The sequence below is a fragment of the Marmota monax genome, unplaced genomic scaffold (assembly GCF_021218885.2).
Source record: "Marmota monax isolate L192 unplaced genomic scaffold, Marmota_monax_Labrador192_F-V1.1 WCK01_AAM20220418_F8-fsc00018, whole genome shotgun sequence".
Classification (NCBI taxonomy): domain Eukaryota; kingdom Metazoa; phylum Chordata; class Mammalia; order Rodentia; family Sciuridae; genus Marmota; species Marmota monax.
In genome coordinates this window covers 2,355,032-2,367,238 of record NW_026692201.1, presented here as the reverse complement: position 1 = coordinate 2,367,238, position 12,207 = coordinate 2,355,032, and the positions used below count along the sequence as shown (strand labels likewise).

The following is a 12,207-nucleotide window of genomic DNA, read 5'->3' as shown; positions in this document are numbered from 1 at the left end:
CCCAGGGTACCAAGCCTTCACTTAATACAGAAGCCTTAAAGAGCCAATCTATAGCAAATACGAACTCTGCTGTTCAGAGATTGTGTAATCTCAGATGCCATACTTAACTTTTTGAGATGTGCTTTCCTCTATTTCCAAAATGCAGAATTATGGGCCGCAGTGCCATAGAATATAGAAGGTGTTCACTTTTAAAAAATATTGCTTTTAGAACACCATCATCTTTGAAACAAAGCTTGTACTTAGGATACAAAGTGCATAAAATAATTAATTGCCGTCTATGACCCATGCAGACAGCTAAACTAGAGGTCGCCTGAGTGAAATTCCTAAGGCATCAGAATAAAACACAGACACACAATTTACCTTTAAATCAAGTCCCGGGAAGACTCCTCTGCTCTTGGCCTCAAGCTCCCCAAATGGGAGAGCAAGGAATACCACAAGAGGCTGGCGAGAGAGAACAAGCACATTTTGGAGTGGACTTTTACTGGGGGGACTCTAGATTCTTTAGAAATTTCCATCCAATGAAGGTCAAGGGGGGGCAGGGTTACAAGGACAGGTGAGGTAACTGTATCCCTCGGGCTGTGGGAAGGCACGCCCATGCAGGAGGACACATTTGCTTTTCTCTACCCTATAGAAAGTATCTAGTTGTGACCAAATCTTGTTGATATTCATTCACAATATTGATTTATTTCTATTAGAACAAATGAAATCTCAGTTGCATGAGACAAGATAGTGCTTAGCTTCAAATCTAGCAAGTAAGAAGAGTAAAGGAATCCAATTTAGTTTGTTGCTAATTATTTATACATGACAGTAGAGTGCATTTTGACACATCATATATAAATGGAATATAACTAACTTCTCTTTCTTCTGGTTGTACATGATGTAGAATCACACCAATCATGTAATCATATAAGCACACATGGTAATAATGTCTGATTCATTCTACTATCATTCCTACTCCTATACCCCCTCCCCTCCCTTCACTTCCCTCGGCCTAATCAGAAGTATCTCTATTTTTCCCTAGCTCCCACCCTCTTATTGTGAATTAGTATCTGCATATCAGAGAAAGGATTCTGCCCTTGATTTGGAGGGGATTGGTTTATTTCACTTAGCATGATATTCTCCAGCTCCATCCATTTACTGGCAAATGCCATAATTCCTTTCTTCTTTAAGGGTGAGTAATATTCCATTGTGAATATATACCATATTTTCTTTATCCACTCATCTGTTAAAGGACATCTAGGCTGGTTCCATAGTTTAGCTACTGTGAATTGAACTGCTATAATTCAGTTCAATGCTAATTTTAAGTCCTTTGAGTATAAAGTGAGGAGTGGGATAGCTGGATCAAATGGTGGTTCCGTTCCAAGTTTTCTGAGGAATCTCCATACTGCTTTCCTTAATGGTGCAATCAAGATTTTTAAGTTACCAACCAAAAATAAAAATGACCAAGTCTAAATATGAAGATGAGAACAACAGTCAAGATAACATCAACTAAAACCCTGACTAGCTTTCATCAATAAATTCTCTTTTCTGCTTAAATCATTTTGAGTTTCCTATCACTTAGAGCTGACACAGAGCCCATGAGATAAACCTTTATGAGGACTACTTTGGCCTCCTACCAACTTCAAAAATAATCATATCTAATGAAGATATAAGGAAGGGCTGTGTAGGGGGTGTGTATGCTAATGTTGGGAAAGGTCAGACTGTTGGGATAGAAAACATAGTGATTCCAAAGTACAAGTTTTGTGAAGTGACTTTTAGTTGGGTCTGGTTTGGGTTTTATATCCCTGCTCTCTTCTGTGAGCACTAACAATGGAGAATAGGCTATAAACTTCATAAATGCTTTAACAGCTGTCCACCTGTGCAATAGGAGACATTTGGTGGACAAGTCACCTGTCAGAGCAGTGTGTTGGGGCCAATTTTCCAAAGCAAGAAGAGACCTCCCTAAACAAGGGAGGATGGGCCAGGCAACTATGGGACCATCACTTCCCAGGTACAGGCAGGACCAAAGCAAGGCAGAACATTCCAGTCTGACATACCTGAATCTTTGTGGGGGCGGGGCCGTGGTAATGGTGAGGGGCTGTTCTTACCTCAAGCAGGTGGTTTGTTCTCAGGTGGAAACTGTTCTCAGAAGTGTCTGCTTTGCTGGGTTTGGGCAGCTTTGCTGCATTGCTTGAGTCCTAGATCATGTCAAAACATTGCCCAGGGCTGGGGATGTAGCTTAGAGGTACAGTGTGTGCTTAGCATGTGTAAAGCCCTGGGTTTAATCCTCAGCAACAACAACATCAACCCCTCCAAAAAAAACATTGCCCAGAGGGATATACCCACTGCTTATGAGTATCTCTGACATTATTAACCTTGAGTAACTTGAAGAAACAGTAGAATGTTGGCCTCAACCCAATTCTCTTCATCTTATATTGGTTATTTTTCCCAACTAAAAATTGTAGCTTCCTGCTTCCCCAAGATCAGGTTCAGAGGGCACCTTCCACATCAATGTTGAAATATTTATTTCGGCTCCAGCAAAATGAGTCTGTTGTGTCTCCACAGAGTTGCTGTCGGACCCAAAACTTTCTCTGCAATGCTCCCACCCCACCCCCAGAACCCAGAAGAAAAGGGTCCCACAACTATCTACAAAGGGGAAATCAGCAAAGGTCACCTTTCTTCCCCCGACTCCCTTTTAGCTCTGAGCTAGGAACGTGCTTAAAAGTGAAAGTGATGAGCCCATTCTGAATGGCCCTGGTTCTCTGAGATAAGTTCAAAGGTATCAGAAGTCGGTCTATGAAGCTGGAGGGAAAATGCTTTCTACTTAGCCGCCAAAAGAGTTTAAAGTTTGAGGGCTTCATAGAAATTCAAAGGTGAGAACCAAGAAGGAAGTTGAAGATTATTCCCTGATTGTTGGATGATATGGCTTTTTTTCCCCCTGCAGGCAAATCAGATTCACACAGCTGTGCCTTTAGAACAATTAGACACACCTAGAAGATCACTCAGGGATGCCAAGAAAATGTCCCCAGGAGAGAAAGTGAACGTTCTGACGTCATATGCACTGATTGGCTTTTTAAATTTAGAGGCCTTTGCACACAGATTTTATTCAGATAAAAGTGCAAATGTCTGGACCATATGCCTAAATGTTTTCTCTCTGTCGTGGGCCGAGGCAGCTGGCAAAACATGATCTAGGACTGATGAAACCACTCTGACAAATCACCCCAGTGGGGTCTGTGGAACAGGGTCTGAAAGATGTCTGAATTCCATAAAGGTACTAATTGCTCAAAGGATGAAATAATTCCTCTGAAACCTAACCCAGGACTCTAATAAGACACAGAATGATACTGAGAGAATCTCAAAAAGGAAACCTGCTTATTTTCTAACTCCTGCTGAGAAAGGAAAAGAAAAAGAAAAAAAACATGCCCACTAAGAATAGCGCAATGTGGAAGAATGTTCTGACAGGGACTTTTCAGACACCAATGAATACCCCAAACTCAACTGTAGCACCCGAGCAAGAAACAAAGAACAAACATCTATTATCAAAGAATTGTTATAAATGAGGCTGTTGATCTCTGTGCAAACCTCCAAGGTCTATCATTTCAATCCTTCTCACAGCTGTGGCACAGGTGTATCAGGAAGACAGGGAAGAGACAGTGTCTAAGGAGCATGAAGGAATATCGAATCCTCAAACTCAGTACCCCCTCTGAGGGAGAACTTGAACTCCACAACTGGGCCCTGGTCCACTTATTTGGCAAGTGCAATTAACTACTAACTGTCTGGTAAGAATTTATCAAACCTAAAATCCCATGTTACTAGGCAATGAAACCAAGTAAGAACTAAATGACATCTGAACCAGTCAGAACTTAAGGACTTTGGTCACAATTACTATTTGGGGGGAGCAGGGGGGAACTGGGGATTGAACTCAGGAACACTCAACCACTGAGTCACATCCCCAGCCCTGTTTTGTATTTTATTTAGAGACAGGGTCTCACTGAGTTGTTTAGCACCTCACTTTTGATGAAGCAGGCTTTGAACTCATGGTCATCCGGCCTCAGCCTCCAGAGCCGCTGGGATTTCAGGCATGTGCCACCGTGCCCAGCACAATCACTATCTTATACTGCCACAGAGTCTCCACACTGAGGGATCTCAAAGACCCTGGGCTCACCGATGATCCTTTCTCATCCTTATTTTTATCTAAAGAACTTGAAGTTTGAAGACAAGTAAACAACTCAATGTCTGAAACCCCAAAATATTCAGAGTAGAATCCTCAGCTCTTGATTCCCATGGTCAATGATATTTGGGGGAAAAAAATGGACACACCAATTCAAATAAAGAATAACAGTTCCAGGCTAGGGACTCTATGCCCCAAATGAACGATTAATATATTACTGCTGTCGGCAAAGAATATGATCTAAACAAATAACAGCATAAAATACATCCCAAGGTTATTCAGTATGCACACAAAACACATTAGTCTCTGGCAATATTTCCAGGAATTAATTGAGTATAAAATATCATGCAGAAATGAGGGTACTCTTTTGGAAACGAAGGAGGATAATGGTTTTACAAAATACAGCAGTGAGCCCAGCGTCCCATTACCCTCCCTCGGTTCCCTTCTTCTCTGCCTCTTCCTTCCACAGAGACAGCAATGCCCGACAAGGGAGCCGACGCCAAGATTTCTAAACAGAGAGCGTGATTTACAGATGAATCACGGCTGTGTGGCCTCCAGCCCCGTCAGAACTCAGGAGGGAGTCACTCTCCGATGGTAATGGCCTCATTACTGATGTTATGGAGGCGGCAGCGTGTCTTCTCGGAAAGATAAAGCAGTATTACCCACACTTCAGAGGGCACATTAAATTCCTTTGAGCTTATTTACCAACTTGAAGATGGTGCTGTTCTCTATGAGCAGAAGTTTCAAAGTGGGATTATGCTAATAACTCATTCTGTGGCTCATCGGTATAGCACCGATGGGATGACTGGTCACATGGCGTCTGCTTAGAGGATGCTGTTTCCTGTCTGCAGAATATACTGGCATTTCAATCTTCTGCTTGACTGGATCTTTTTACTGGGTGGTCTTTTGTCTCGTGTGTCTGTTTTGGGGAGAAGAGAATATTGTTAACACCTTTCCAGCTCCCTACTCTGGAAGTCTTGAAGCTTCTGGCTCAACTATTATTCACTGAGCACCTACTATGTGCCAGACTCTGTGCTTAGTCTATCTGTATACATTATTTCATTTGAAGACAATGGTCACCTCTTGAGGTTGATATCATACCTCCCCATTGTAGAAACTGATAAACCCAGAAATTAATTTCTTGCCCAAGGACAAAGGATATAGCAAATGATTGAAAACTTAGAGGCTCCATATGCATCCTCTATCCCAGAGCCACTTCCCTAGTACTGTAGCTTGGTCCAACATATCAGAACCAGAAAGGAACAGCCACTGAGTCTGAGTTCTGTAGCCACATAAATAGTGGCTGCAATATTCTCATGGACATGAACTGAGACTGTCATCATGTGCTAGCTTGTTAATAAAATTCTACAGTTCTTCCCAGTCACCCAGACCAAGGACAACAGGAGTGTTTCTTCCTCTGCCCACGAAAATCCTCAGCTGAGCCTCAGAGCATAACTCACAGACATTACTGTGGCCAAAAGACGTACCATCCGTGTACCTGCTGGTTCCATGCAGCAGATTTGACCAACAGCAGGTCAAAAAATATGACAAAAAATGTTTTTATATAGAACATATACACACTTTTTTCTTGTTTTTATTCCCTAAACAATAGGATATAGCAACTATTTACATAGCATTTACATTGCACTAGGTATAAGTAATCCAGGGATGATTTGAAGTATATGGGAGGATGCACATAGATTATATGCAAATACTACATTTTATAAAAGCAACTTGAGCATCTGAGAATTTTGGTATCTGCGGGGGATCCTGGAATCTCTCCCCAGTGTATAATGAGGGATGACTGTACTTAGAGCTTGCTAAAATAAGAAATATGAAAGTGGTATGTGAGTTACCCTGTCACCAGTTCCCCAGTACCCAGTACCTACTTTCCTCATTGGCCTCTTAGACAAGAAATAATGATCAAAATAAATTCACTACATTTTAGACGGTTCCTGATATGGGATAGTTGTACTTAGAGAGAATATATCCAAAAATTCATACACATTTTTAGATTATTTATAAATATATGTACTGTGGTTAGTACAGAGAACTGCAATATGGGGAGAACCATACTGAAGAATACTGGTTCTCAATCTGAAGGCAAACTAATCTCGTAGCCATTTCTGTGCCACCTGTACTTCTCTTGTTTTAGCACATCAACATGCCCACCATGTTGGGAATAACTATGATGATAACAATGAATCTGAAATTTCATCAGATTGGAATCTGTTCAGCTTTTCTCCAAATCTATACTTTCCAATTTTGCTTAGCACATGGTCCACAAGGAATCACTGCTTCTTCAAGAATAGCAGTAGATACAGTCAAGATCAAGGATCACCAACTCATAGGAGCACTTCTCAAATTTCCCCACCCAAACCTCCCAAGGTCAGAGCACTCAGCTCATCTTTTGGAGGGTTAGCCCAAAGGCCTATAGCAAGTGAATGGCAGAAGTCATGTGCTTTATCTTGTGGAAATTTTTTATTCTTGCCTGTAAGAAGTTTGTATATTAACATACATTGGAGAAAAGATAGCCTCTTCAACTAGTGGTGCTGGGAGAACTGGAAACCCATATGCAGAAAATGAAAATAAACCCCTATCTCTCACCATGCACAAATTCAACTGAAGGTGGATCAAGGACTTATGAATTAGACCAGAAATCTTGCACCTAATAGAGGAAAAAGTAGGCCCAAATTTTCTTCACATTGGATTAGGCCGCGACTTCCATAACAAGATTTCTAAAGTTCAAGAAATAAAATCAGAATTAATAAACGGGATGAATTCAAATTAAAAAACTTGTTCTCAGCAAAAGAAACAATCATTGAGGTAAAGAGAGAGCCTACATTTTGGGAACTGTCTTTACCACATGCACATCAGATAGAGCACTAATCTCCAGGATATATAAAGAACTCAAAAAACTTAACACCCCAAAACAAACAACCCAATCAATAAATGGTCTAACAGACACTTCTCAGAAGAAGATATATATTCGATCAATAAATATATGAAAAAATGGTCAACATCTCTAGCAATTAGAGGAATGCAAATCAAAACTACTCTAAGATTTCATCTCACTCCTTTCAGAATGGCAGTTATCAAGAATACATGCAACAATAAATGTTGGTAAGGATGTGGGGGAAAAGGCATACTCATTCATTGCTGATGGGACTGCAAATTGGTGCAGCCAATCTGGAAAGCAGTATGGAGATTTCTTAGAAAATCTGGAATGAAATCACCATTTGATCCAGCTATCTCACTCCATGGTCTATACCCAAAGGACTTAAAATCAGCATACTATAGTAACACAGCCACATCAATGTTTATAGCAGCTGAATTCACAAAAGCTAAACTATGGAAGCAACCTAGATGCCCTTTAATAGATGAATGGGTGAATAAACTGTGATATATATATACACAATTAAATATTACTCAGCAGTAAAAGAAAATAAAATCATGGCATTTGCAGGTAAATGGATAGAGTTGGAGAATATCATGCTAAGTGAAGTAAGCCAATCCCCCCAAAACAAAGGCCAAATGTTCTCTCTAATAAGTGGATGCTGATCCATCATGGGGGGGACATGGGGAAAATGGAGGAACTTTCTTGGGGCAAAGGGGATGGCAGAGTGGGGAGTGGGTATGGGGGCAAAGAAAGATAGTGAAATGAGATGGACATCATTACCCTAGGTACATGTACGACTGCACATATGGTATGATGCTACATCGTGTACAATCAGAGAAATGTAAAGTTGTGCTCCAACTGTGTATAAAAGAAATTCATATATTTCAATGTAAAAACAATCTCTAATATAACTTATTACTTAATGATGAAGTGTCAAGAAGATGTATTATCTGGCTCCAGTGTTTCAAGTGCCACTTTTCTTTCTTAGGGTGCAAATGTGAAATAAGGTTTGATGTTCTTGGTTCTTAAAAACCAGAGAAAGGATAGCAATGAGAATCAATAGGAGGGGGAAAAACTGTCTGACCCAATGCAGAGCAGAGTTTAATGTATTGTAAATTAATAAAAAGATCAAACTCCAGTCTGCCCTTCTATAAACAAGACTATGCAAGTATGGGTGCTCTGTGTCTCAGCTTTGTGGGTCTCACAGTCACCATAGCTCCTTCACGGAAGCACTTGTCACAGGGCTACCGAAAGTTCTCTCCCTGGCAGGGCTCCTGGTCTGCACACGGGAGGTGACTCATGGGGATGCTTCTTCACTGACCCAGCCTGGAAATCCCCAGGCCACCTTCCTAGTCTCCCTTTCTTTCCTCAGCAGTGAGCTGGAGAGGTGAGCATCCACTGTGGTTCTCAGCTGCCCTGACTGGACAGAACCAGTCTTCCTGCTGATTGGGGCCCTTATATGGAGTGGGCACCAGGGCCTGGAAGGAGTGGCCTGCCTGGTGAGTCCTGTTACACACAGTGTGGGCTGTTGTCAGTAGGCCTTATCTGGCCATCTGTTTATGCCTGTGAAGACGGTTGCCATGACACCAGGTGTGTAGGCAGTGACTTAGTTAGGTGGTGGCCACACAGGATTCCTGACAGGACAGATACTCATGTGGGAACTCAAAGAAATCTTGAAAGGTACCAGGAGAGATGTCAGAGCCTGAACAACCCCGGTGGGAGGTGGGGGAGCTGCAATAGAGAGGGAGCAGGCAATGCAGGGAGAGACAGGGAAGGTGCTGGAGATGGCATCACAGGTAATGCTGTCCCTAAAACTCCCTTGGAAAGGGCTACCTGTCTCTCTTCCTCATTGGACCTCCTGGGCCATCACAGTTGTCTCTGGAGATGAGCTTGGATCCCTTGCTATCTCCTGTTGCTTTCCCATTTACCATGGCCTCTGTGCCTGCCTCCCCCTCAGGCTCATGGCCCTGCTATCCCCTCTCTGCTTTTAAAACCTGCTCTATAAAAACTTCTCTGCTGGAATCCTTGTCCAAGGATTCCTGAAGCGCTTGCTGTGACTCTTGTGTCTATATAAGGATACAACAGAGATAAGGATGTGTACATAAGATGCTCTAGTGGCACAGCAGTAAGCCAGACCTGGAGAGGAGAAAAAAAGAACAGAGAGGGAAATCTTAAAAAATTAAGTTTTCTTGATGTACTCTCCTATGAATGTTAACCCTTGATAGATCCATTGTGTACTTCACAAAAATTACATTTGAGTCTATTTTTTTTTACCATTACTATATATGTATTTCCTATTACTGATAAAGTTTTCATACATACCATGTATTTATGATTAATGACTCTAATCCACTGGGGGGGGTGGGTATTAAGTTAAATAATTTCTGCAATATCCAAGTGTAAGTACAAGAGTTGAACCTCTGTTTGCTCCAGAATACTGGAAGTTTGCAAGATCTTCTGGTGTGAGAACAAAAATTTAAAAATAAATAAGGAAGAGAAAAAGAAAGGGGGAAAAGAAAAAAATGGGGTGGGGAAGAGGAGAAGAACTCAGGCCCAGGGGAGAGAGAGACCTTTTCAGCGGAGTCAACTTGAGTACATTTAGAGTAAATAAACCTTACAAATTTGCACCCAACAGAATCTGAGGAGAGGGGAAGAGTGAGTTTGGTGGAGAACGCTGGGGTTTGAATCTTCTCTTTGAGCTGGGCAATGAAAGTGGCACTCAGGAAGGTCCTGATAGTTAAGATTTCCATGCCCAGGCTCACTTCCGGGTGCTTCCCATCTTCTAATTCACGTAAGTCTCGCAGTAACCCTTTTGGGGTGTAGTACCACACTCCCCATTTATAGACGAAGCATGAGTCCAGACAGAGCAAGTGGCTTGCCCAAGGTCACACGGTTAGTAATTTAGTAAGTAAGAACCTGGGGTTATACAAGGTGTTCTGACCTGAAGCCCTCCCTCCTGACCACTTCTCCAGGGTGGTAGGTAGTCTTGAGTGTGTGCTCACTGGTGTTCTCAGTCATCGTTTCCCAAATGCAAAGTTATATATGAAAAGAAAAAAGGAAAAAGAAAATCTGAATGGAAAGACATTTCAAGTAGGTTTTGGAAAAGCCATTTGAACAGGAGCTGAGTACGGCTGATCTGGATGCTTAGCAATGCTCCAGTACACAGGAGAAAGAGCTGGGGCCTCAGAGACAGGTTGTCCCAGGATCTTTCTTGGCTTTCCTTGGCACTTTAGAAGTTCTGTGCATTGGGTAAGTAGAGGAAGGGTTTCCCAGGAGTCTTATCATTTCATGCCCCCCTCTTACTTTAAAATGCTCATCTTGAGTTTCCAAGTACCCTGAAGTCTTTCTTAAAGACCCAAGCTGAGGCTGAAGACAATAAACTGCTCCATTATAATTCCCTAAATGGTTGTTGACAAGAAATAAAGCACTGGAGTAGACCAACACAGGGAGCCATCCAGACATAGAGTACTCTGGGGTGTCCTTGGCCTTTCTGCACCATCCCACCCTACAGACCTTACTGGGAGAGAGTTCCTACCAGATGCCCTGAGCAAAGACACACACTTAGGCTTCTACGGTAGCCTAAGAGCACAGCATTTGGAATCTCAGCTGGTCTTTGGATGGCCTGAAGAGCTCCTGAGTACTTAGAATACTATTTAAGTGTACTACAGCAGTTCTTCAGAAATGAATTCCTCCCTGGGGATGGTTGGGGGAGGGAGAGACCATCATAAAGTTGTCTAAAACTGAATCAAACCTGGGAGAGTAGATGAAATCTCAGAAACCTCTTGCACGTTATTCTAATTTTTTCTCTAGATGCTGCCTAACTGGACTGTGGGACCAAGCTGGACGGTGGGAATCACTACACACTTACCCAAGGGAGGAGAGGTGGGGCTTCTGACTTGAATTCCAAACCTGGGGTTTCAAAGTTTCTGTAAATGAAGATGGACATTGTTTCTGGTAAGTGTCTCTTATAAACCGCAGGGGAGGAAATAAAGTCTTGTTAGGCAATAGGTTCTCTGTTGTCCTTTGGTTTCCCCCCTTCCCATTGGGAGCACCCATCCAGGGAAGAATGCTCTGTTTCTGTTGGGTGTGTATGAAGAAGCCGTGCTGAATTGAAAAGTCAGTTCAGGGAGGAGCAGTTCTCAACTATGGTGTCAGGAAGGACTAACCTGTTTCTAAAGCTTGCAGGGAGTATGACAAATGAGTGGTTGCTCATAACAGAATGCCAAAGTGTCGGAATGGGTTCCTTACCAAAGACAAATTAGAGCCAACTCAATATTCTCATCATTTCAGAGTCATTAAAAAAAAAAAAAAATATATATATATATATATATATATATATATATATATATATATATGGAACACTTCACAAATTTGCATATCATCGTTGCACAGGGGCCATGCTAATCTTCTCAGACTCATTCTTAAACCCACGTATTCTGATGCTTTCTTCAATGGTAGAGAACAAGATAGAATTACAACCAGTGAAAGGAATTGCACACCCTCAATTTACAGCCACTGGGGCCACCCTACATCCATCAGGATGACTATTAAGTGACAGCCACCACCACAATAGAAAACAAAAAGGATTGGTGAAGATATGGAAAAATAGGAACATTTGTGTGATATTGGTGAGCACAAAAACTTCTGCAGCCACTATGGAAAACAGGATGGTGATTCCTCAAAAAATTGAAATTAATCCATATGATCCAGGAATTCCACTTCTGGATACATACCAAAAAGAACTGCAAGCAAAGTCTTGAAGAGATATTTGTACAATTGTATTCATAGTAGTGTTCTGTTCACAATAACCAAAAGGTGGAAGAAACCCAAATGTCCATCAATGGATGCATAGATCAATAAAATGTGCTACATACATATAATGGAATAATAGCCTTTAAAAGGAAGGAAATTATGAAACATACTACAACATGAATGAATCTTGAAGATATTATACTAAATGAAATATGCCAGGCCCCCCCCAAAAAAAAACAAACTATTTTATGAGAGTAGTCAGGCAAAAATAGAGACAGAAAGTAGAGGGATGGTTGACCAGTTGGAGGCAACATGGAGTCATTTAATGGCTACAGAGTTTCAGTTTTGCAAGATGAAAAGAATTTTAAAGACTAGTTGCACAACACTATGAATGCATTAACACTTC

The 12,207-nt window shown here is 41.6% G+C and overlaps 1 non-coding gene across 1 annotated transcript; it reads right to left on the bottom strand.

Annotated features, from left to right (window-relative positions):
- Positions 1 to 11,396: 11,396 nt before the first annotated feature.
- Positions 11,397 to 11,501, bottom strand: LOC124082835 (U6 spliceosomal RNA). The gene has a single exon (XR_006848500.1). It is a non-coding gene; the product is annotated as a U6 spliceosomal RNA (small nuclear RNA).
- Between the last annotated feature and the right edge of the window lie 706 nt (positions 11,502 to 12,207).